General features: G+C 40.3%; 1 long non-coding RNA gene across 1 annotated transcript; it reads left to right on the top strand.

The window, feature by feature from the left end:
- The first annotated feature begins 1,160 nt into the window (after window positions 1-1,160).
- LOC110211438 (uncharacterized) lies at window positions 1,161-8,423 on the top strand. The gene is made up of 4 exons (XR_013484793.1): window positions 1,161-1,190; window positions 4,874-4,934; window positions 6,200-6,279; window positions 8,137-8,423. It is a non-coding gene; the product is annotated as an uncharacterized LOC110211438 (long non-coding RNA).
- Window positions 8,424-9,843: the final 1,420 nt, after the last annotated feature.

The raw sequence follows: 9,843 nt of genomic DNA on the forward strand, positions 1-9,843 counted from the left end.
ACTATTTTGTAACCTGTACGCTCAAGACAATTCTCATTTCTAACTCATTTTATTTTTTTTCTCATCTTAGCTTGTTGACCTCTCCCATGGCTCTGTGATTAGTAATGGCTACTTGCTTGGTAACGTCAGCCTTTTAAGGTACTGTATAGAACTGCATTATCTACCTAGTACTTAACAGAATTTAAGGCCATGTTTAGAGAGACCCATAAAAAAAGAGGCACAGGAAGGAGACTAAGATAGCCTGGTGTAGCAGAGAGTCTGACTTAATGGCTATGTGACTTCTGCTGAGTCAATCTACTTCTGAACCTTGGATTCCTTCTCTCTAAAATGCTGTTTGCACTCCCTACTTCAAAGGCTATTTTATAAACCTTAGAAAGCTACAGAAATCTATTATTACTAATATTATTATCACCATCACTCACTATCATCGTCATCATCATCATCATCATCATGGCATAGTGAATATACTTCTGAGCTTGAAGTCAGAAGGACTTGGGTTCAAATCCTACCTCTAATGCTTATTAGCAATGTGCACCTCTTGCAACAGCAACCAGCTGGCACAGTGGATAGAGCACTGGGCCTGGAGTCAGGGAGACCTGAGTTCAAATTTGACCTCAGATACTTAATAGCTGTGTGATCCTCAGCAAGTCACTTAACTCTGTTTGCCTCAGTTTCCTCATCTGTAAAATGAGTTGGAGAAAGAAATGGCAAATCGTTCCAGTCTCTTTGCCAAGAAAATCTCAAAAGGGGTCATGAAGAGTTGGACAAAACTGAAACGACTGAACAACACTGCCTCTGGCGACTAGACAAGACATATCTACTAAATCATAGAGGATTTAATCTGCCATGTTGGGGCAGAGAATTCCCAACAGGAGTTTCCCTGACAAAATCACAGATGTTTTCCCGTATGCAGTTAGCAAGTGATTAGCCCAGCAGTACATCAAGTCTTAAACTCATCTGCTCTTGTCCACTCACCTAGTTATTTCATTAGCTATTTCCCAATGTACACTGGAATGCCCGAACTATGCAGCTCATCGCAGACTGGGTGAAATGAAATGAAAGGGAACAAACAGCAATAATCTAAAAAAAAAAATCTACCTTAGTAGAGGGAGGAAATACACCAAACAAAACCAACCTTTTCTTATATTTCCTTTCCTAACAGCGCTGAACACAAGATAGAACCTCCTGATGTAAGTCAATTAGTTTTGTTTTTAACAAATATATGTATGTATATATATATATACACACACACACATACACACACATACATACATACATATATAAGAAATAATGACCACAGTGCATACTATAAGGGCAATAGGAATTCAGAAGGAAAGATTAATATGGGCCAAAATAGAGAAAACAGAAAGCAGGGTGAATCAACACCAAAACTAGTCAGAAGAAAAGGCTTTAACTCCAAATCTTCTATTAACATTGAGTGACCAAAGACAAGCGATTTCCCTTCTCAGCCTCAGCCTCCCAATCTTAAAATGAAGTGGTTGCACATATACCCTAAGAGAATCAGTTGAAGCAATTGGGGATGTTTAGCACAGAGAAAACTCAATTTGAAAGGCTTTAATGTGGAATTGAGCTAGTCTTGATCTATTTGGCGCCAGTAGGAGTAGGTGGTGGAAGTTACTAAGAGGCAAATCTAGGCTTGATATTAGGAAAAGCCACCTAACAGAGCTATCTGTCTAAAGGCAGCATGGGGACGCTTTGGGAAACAGCCAAGTTCCTCCTGCCTGGTAATCTTCAGTGAGAGGCTAGGTGATCATTTATCAGTCATGCGGGAATTCTTTTTAGGGTATGAGTTTAACTAGATGGCCACTGAGGTCCTTTCCAGTTCTGAAATTATGAGGCTGTGACTAAATGCTTCCTAAGGTCCTTTGCAGTTCTGACATCCTGCATTCTTAGGTTCCTTCTATCTCTAACCATTTGTGTTCTAAGGTCCCTTTCAGCTTTAATATTGTATATTTTAAGATCCTTTCCAGCTCTAACATGCTAACATTTCCAGGCACAGTCTGAGGATAACTCTAAGTGCATTGTTAGAACAAGGCTGAACATAGCCTTGTGGAATTATGGGAGAGGATACATGACTCTGTACTTCTCATCATGTTTGCCTTCTTATAAAGAAAGGTAGAAGATGAACATCAGAAAACATCCCTAGGCCCTGGTCATTAGATAATTCCTTACTTTCATTAGGAACAAATTCACCAATAATTTAAAAATGAAAAATTCTTTTAAAATGTAATGGTGGCCAAACTATATATCAATCAAATTTACAGGATAATAGAATCTTCAAGTTGAAAATGACTTTTCAGAACTGCTAGCTAGCCTGTGCCCTACGTCAGGCATGAATCCTGCGCAGCATAATTAGTAGATAATCAGCTGACCTCTATCTAAAGATCTCCAGCTACAGGACAGTCCATTCACACAAAGGAGAGCTCTGACTGTTATGAAGTCAAATTCTATCTCCTTGTAACTCCCTCAATTACTCCTAGTCTTTTCCACCATGACTATGCAGAATTCATTCATTCAACAAACATTTATTTAGTACTTGTTGGGTACAGAGCACTGTACAAAGCCCTGGAGAAGCTAAGAGATCAGATAAGACAGTCCTAACCTATTTTACATACACTTCTGATGTTGAGTTAAATAAACTAAAAAAAGACGGTTTATTCAGTAAATTGCATATTCTGTAGACAATTTTTACTTGGAAGAGATAAGCTATAAACAAACTAGCTAAAATAACACAAACTTATTTATTAACTGACTGTGTTACTTATCTAGTAGAGACTTATCAAAAAGACAGTTAATTAGTTCCTGGTATATGTCATGGGGCTGGGGCCAATTCCATCTCAAATACAATAAAAATAGAAGCAACGCGGTATACTGGGCCTGTATTCCAGAAGATGTGAGTTTAAATCCAGTCTCAGACACTTACTAGCTATATGACCCTAGGCAAGTCACTTAACTTCTGTTTGCCTCAGGTTCCTCAAGTATAAAATGGGGATAATAATAATATCTACCTCCCAGGATTGTTGTGAGGATCTATGGAGATAATATTTGGAAAGCATTTAGCACAGTGCCTGGAACATAATAGGAGCTTAGTAAATGCTTCTTCTCATTTCTTAAACCTTTACTGGAATGAGCGAAGGCTTTGCACTCAGAGGACTCAGTTAAAATGTGAATGAATTCCAGTTCTGGCAGCTTACTGTGTGAGCTGGAGCACATGACTCCATTGAACTTAAATCTTTGCCAATCTCTCCAGTGTTTTCTGAATCCCCAAATGTTTTAATTAGGCTATCATGTTAGATTTAAATGGACTTTATCATGTTTCAGCTCTCTGAAAATGATTATCTGTCTATGGTACAGACAGGAACTCATTATGAGCCAGGTTACTTTATCCACCAACCATAGCAGATAGTAGAGTTAGCAGAGACATTGGTAAGTGGGAGTACATCTAAAGAAAGACAATGAGGATGGTGAGAGGGAAGAGCGATCCAAGGAACTGGGGAAGGTAGGGAAGAGAAGACTTGAGGGCTGGGGTGGAGAGGTGAAGAGGATGTGAACAATGTCTTCAAGTATCTGAAGGGCTATCAAGTGGAAGATTTCGCTTTGTTCAGCTTGGCCCCAGGAGTCAGTGAATAGAGTGCTGGACTTGGCGGCAGGAACACCTAAGCTCAAAGTGTGCCTCAGATAATTAATAGCTGTGTGATCCTGGGTGAGTCATTTAAGCTTGCCTCAATTTCTCCATATGTAAAATGAGTGTACTAATATCATCCACCTCACAGGGTTGTTGTGAGGACCAAGTGCTTTGCAGACTTTCAAGTGTTACATGAATGCTAGGAACTATTAGCCTCAGAGAGCAGAACAAAGAGCAACAGAAAAAGGTTACAGAGAAGCACAGAGATCAGTAGAAAGGAAAGTCTTCCAATGAAGGGAGCTGTTGATATTTGGAGCAGGGTCTCTCCAGAGTCCCATCCCTCAAGGTCTTCAAATAGAGCACTCTCTAGGGATGTCGCAGGGAAGATCCCGACAGAAGCAGAGGCTGCTCTTGGCAGCCTGAGGTTCCTTCCCAATCTGAGGCCCTTTGAACTGATCACCAGCTGAAAGTGAGTGGGTTGAGCTATAGGTCAAGCTCTTTATACCACCTTTAGTTATTAAGTGGTGGCATAGGGATTTCTATCCCAGCAACACTTACAAAATGAATTCTTGTACCCTGATCAATGCAGTGACTGATTGTTACCCAGAAGGACAATGAGGAAGCATACTTACCACCACTGTCAGAGCAGTGATGGTCTAGAGGTGCAGAGTGATAGATCTTTTCTGATATAACTAATGTGAAGATTAATTTGGCTAAGCTATACTTTTGATTAATGGTTTTCTTTGCACTGAAGGAGGTTTAGTGATGATGATGCAGGGAAAAAAAAGAAAGTTAATGAAATATTTTGTTTAAATGTATGAGACAGAGGGAAATTCAGAAATATTTTGCTTGAATGTATGAGACAGAGGGAGATCCAAAAGAGAACAACAAAAAGGATAGCTTTGGAATATGTTGCACTTATCTTTATATATCTGTCTCTATAGATATAATCATATATAGATATAAAGATGTATACTATTTGTGTACACACGTGTGCATTTTACTATATATTATATTCCATATATCATATTATTGTGCACATATACACGTTCATGTATGCATACCCCACACCAAACTATACTTAAGAGATTTGCAGTTTCATATATAATCCCCTTTCTTCTTTTCTGTATTTGGAACTGTTCTAGTTTGCTTGACATCTGTCAAGTTCAGAATTTTTTTAAAAAAATTAAAATGCTAAAAAAAAATTACTCCTTGCTCTTCTTGTAGAACGAAGTTGCCAAAGAAATGGGAAAACGGATGGTTTCAAGGCTGGTGAGCAAAGCAAATGGTATGCTGAATTGGCTACCTGTAAACTTAAAGGTGTATGCAGCCCAATGGATCAGTAATGACAAACTGCATGGCCTAAGTCACTGTGGGGATGCCATAGCTTCCAAATGCATAATTAATTCTATTACTGTAGGGTCAGTCCTTGCTTTTAGATACTCTACCATTTAAGGTCTTGGTCTTTACAGTGGACAAGAAAGCTGGGTTTGAAATCTTTAAAGATGTGAATTATTCCATTGAAACATTGAAAGAGGGTTGAGGCCAAGTTCATTCAGCCTCACCGAAGGCAGAACAGCAGAGTGGAAAGAGTCATGAATTTGGCATCTGAAGATGTGTTTTATTCAGCCCTGCTCTGGTACTGCTTGTGTGAACATGGACAAGTCAGTGTCTGTGAACTCTTGGGCTCAGGCTAAGTATCTCCAAGCTCCCTTCCAGCTCTCCATTCTATGATTTTATGTAAACTGAGCTCCTGAGAAACTCCAAATGTTAAATATGTGCCTCTGGTATCCTACACCAAAGAATGACTTGTTTGTGCTTACTGGCCATTAGCACAGGCCACAAATGTGCGGTGCTAAGAAAAACAGACAAGGAGGTTGTATTCGCCTGGGGCCAGTGGGTGCTGCACAGAGAAAACTCATCCCCTACATCATCTCACTAACTTAAACAACTGGGCACCAGAGGACTGGAAGGAATGTGTGAATGGTTGAATGCAGTCCATCCCCACTGCTGGACAAACAACTTAGAGCACATGTCATTCTGATAGTGGGTCACTAGTAGCAGCTTCACAAACAAAAGTTTGCGCAGTCCACTGCCATGTAACTGTGCCCTTATATCTGCCCTGTTTCTCCATCTTCACACCCCAATAGATCTTAAAATAGAGTTTCTCAAACCTAATGTTTGTATGAATTTGGGGCAGTCACTTGCCTTGTCTGGGCCTTGGCTTCCTCTTCTGTAAAATGAAGGTGCTAGATTCAACATCTCTAAGCTTCCTTCTTGCTCTAAATCTTGATTTTATATATACTCAGAATTAGTGTGAAAATCCAGGCATGCTTTAATTCAAATATAGAAACACTGGGAGGGAGCTAAGAACTCTCTCGGGGTTGCATAAGTCCTTTATGGGAAATCATTCTCCATGTGCACAAATGGGATACAAAGGCTGTTTCAGAAGTCGGCCTTGGTTGAGACGACTCAGCTCCTCAAACCCATTGAAGGTTTAAGCCTAATTCCCTTTGAGCTCACATCTCAAGAGAGTGTTCTCTTTCATTGCAGAGCATTTAAGACGCATGAACGTGCCATTCGGTCCAGAAATTAAACTTTTAAACAAAGCCCCTGTTCAAGTTGATTCTCAGGTAAGAAAGCTCAATCTGGGTATTTTTTTTTTTAGGGATCCCTGGGGATCTTCCCAGGAAGCCCTAGAAGAGCTATCAAGACCAGGGTATTGCTCTTCCTGGCTTTGGTCAACCTCCTAAAATCTACCTTATTTCTCTTCCTAGCTAGAATCAGGGTTCTGTTAATCCCTGGAAACACCACAGAGCAGTCTAATAAGTACCATATTTACGGTCAGAGGGCCTAAGTTCAAGTACCAGGTCTGTCAGTTACTATCTGTGTGACTTTGGACTACCTCATCTTTCTGGGCTTCAGTTTCCTCTTCTATAAAATGGAATTGGACTAGATGGTCTCTATAATTCCTCCCATCTTTGAGTCTATGATACTATGACATCCTACCCTCCCACAGTTCTTTTTCCCTTACTGCCTTGCCTCAACCCAAACTAGATAAGGAGCCACGAGAAATCCTGTTTCTGGGACACATGATTTACATGGCATGATTTACACTTGTTTCATCCTCATCTGAGCTTTCTAGTACCATAGGCTTTAAGGTTTTTTTGCTTTTGCACCTGTGACCTTAGTTGAACTAGTGTGAGGCAGGGGGAAAGCACAGAATCTAGCTCCAGACCTTGATTCTAGTTCCAGTTTTGCCACTCAGAACGTAATCTCAGACAAGTGACTCCCCTTTTTGGTAAATCAGTTTTCCTCCTCGGTAAAAATGGGGAGAAAGAACCATCGAGAAAATGAAGATCACCCACTAATGTTCCCCACTCTCCTCCTTCACTCCAGTCTCTGAGGAAGACAACATCTTTCTCCTCCACAAGGCCAGCCCTTCTACATGTACCCTTGAAACGCATTTTATTTCAAAGTAAAAAATTCCTTAAAAATTAGAGGTATCCAAAAATGTAATGGGTTGCCTTCAAATGCCATCTTCTGGATGAGGTCTTTCACAGTCCTCCTAGCTATTACATTTCTCCCCCACAAAGTTATTTTGTTTGTTGCATATATACTTAGATAGGTGCATGTTTTCTACCCCTTCCTTTGAGGGCAGAGCGTATTTGTTTTGGTTTTGCAGTCCCAGTGTCTAAGTAGCGCCCGGCATACAGTGGGTGCTCAATAACTGTTTGTTGACTGATCAAATAGTAGCCCTTCCAACTCTGAGTCCCATGAGCCTGTGCCTAACACTGTGGAAGATATAAATCCATTTGCTCATTAAGCAAATCACATACAGGGGACACTGAATGGGATATTTACACTGGGTGTGCTACTACTATCATTTCAAGAGGCATTGAGACTGGGATACCTATGGAAGGTTTTCTGGAGAAATAAGGTGAGCTGAAGAATCAGTGGGATCTTAAAAAAAGCTGGAAGGAGAACACTTCAGTTAGGTGCTGGGGGTTTGGGTGGGAGGAGGAGGAGGATCTGAATGGGAAAATGTGAGACAGGGTAGGGCCAGATAACAGAAGGTCTCAAAAGCCAGGTATCACTCTTCCTGGTCAGGATGATCATGATACCACCTCATTCCCTGGTCCTCTCACTTTATCATCATAACTGTTTCTCATGGAAATAATTATCACAGAAACAAAATTCCTAAAAGTATCTATTTCTTGGTTTCATGAAGATTCATGCTTAGCATAGTGTAGTGGGAAGAACAATGGATACCCAGGTTCATATCACCATTTACCAAGTGTTTGACCTTCAAGAATCACAGCCTCTTGGAGCCTAGGTTTTCTAATACATAGAATAATGATACTACTACTGAAGCTATCTATCTCAAACGGATGTTGTAAGGAACAAATGAGCCAATGCATGTTAAGTACTTTGTAACCATAAGAAGTTACATCGTCAACAATTATCATTCTCTTCTCCTACCTCCACAGGGTCACCTGGTAGCAAGTAAATAAACCAACTCACCTGAAGCCAGGATGAGTTTTTCCAGTCTTCACCAGAAGAGTGCTGCAAGACCAACAAGTCCTGACATACCTGTTTTCTCTGACGTTCTGAGCCAAGAACATTCACATGATTGCAGGAGTTTTTGAGTATCAAAGCATAACTACCTACTGGTACTTGATTCTAACTCATCGTTTTTAAACAAATGGGTGAAAAGCTATAAGTATGCTTGGCAACGTGTACTTTTTTGCATTTCCATCAGTGTTTACTCAATAAATGACCCCATTTCTTCGCAAAAAAAAAAGTGACTCATTTCCTTAATTTTCTAAAAATAGGGGGATTTTATCTGTGGCTAATTATTAGTAAAAGTATCAGTCGTTTGGGACATGGGTAATCAGCCATACTGATTTAATGTACATCACAGACTAGGAAATGGAGCAGGCCAAACGGCTTTCTTACCACACTTACTTCCTTAATTACTGCACAAAAACAGGAAATGGGAAGTTTGATAAGATCACTCACATGCAAGAGATGTAGAAGCGTTTCTGGACAGCAAGCTCATTACAAGTCAGTAGCGTGGCAGAGTAACCAAACACAGCACTAATGAAGTCCGGGCCTTCACTGACGGAAGTTTAATTTTCAGAATGAATGAGAAGATAGTCCTATTGGGTTCTGCCCCCATCAAACCACATTTGAATAAAAACATTTAATTCTCCACATCATGTTTTAGGAGGCATATTGATAAAGTGGTGGGTGATCAGGAGGGAAGGGGATTTGAAAGAATGTCATATGGATCACTTGGAGAAACGAGGGAAGTTTAACCTGAAAAGAAGATTTAGTGGGGATGTATAAGATTGCTGCCTTCAATTACTTAAAGGATTACCATGTAGGAAAGGGATTAGATTGGTTCTTGGTCTCAGAGGGTAGAACTAGGTCTAATGGGGGTAGGGGTGAAAACTACAGTGAAACACATTTTACTTCAAAATAAGTTCCTCCCATTAGTTCTAATTGTTCTTTACATCATGACTAATGGGAAAATACGCTTAATATTAATGTATAAGTAGAGTCTATGCCAGATTGCATGTTGTCTTTGGGGGCGGGGGAGGCAAAGAAGGGGGAGAAAATTTAAAACTCAAAATCTTATGGAAGTGAATGTTGAAAACTAAAAATAAATTAATTAATTATCAAGGGGAAAAAAAAATAAGTGGTATCCCAAAATGTAATGGGCTGCCTCTGGAAGCAATGAATTCCCTATCACTAAAGGTATTAAAACAGAGATTGGACAAACACTTGCTAGGAATACTATAGTTGCTTAAGCTCCAGGTTCTCGGGAATTGGATTAAATTACCTCTAAAGGTCTCTTTAATGCTTAACTGTGCACTCAGTGGTTAAGTTGAGAGACAGAGAGACAGAGATAGAGACAGAAAGAGAAAGGAGAAGGGGAGAAGAGTGAAAGTGTTATGTACCAGGCACTGTGTAAGCGCTAGGGATACAAACTTAAGATGGTCCTTCCCTCAAAGAGTCTACATTCAATCAAGAGAAGTCACTACACATGGGGGGAGGTGGGGAGGGTGGCGCGGGGTTTGGACAGGACACAATGGCGTCGGGAAGGGAGAATAAAGGGGAATATTTGTGGCAGCATGGGGTACAGATATCCAGGAAGTGCTATGAGTCCTGGTGCCCTGCAAGATGAGGTG

Source organism: Phascolarctos cinereus, unplaced genomic scaffold (assembly GCF_003287225.1).
Source record: "Phascolarctos cinereus isolate Bilbo 61053 unplaced genomic scaffold, phaCin_HiC Scaffold_2;HRSCAF=192, whole genome shotgun sequence".
NCBI lineage: Eukaryota > Metazoa > Chordata > Mammalia > Diprotodontia > Phascolarctidae > Phascolarctos > Phascolarctos cinereus.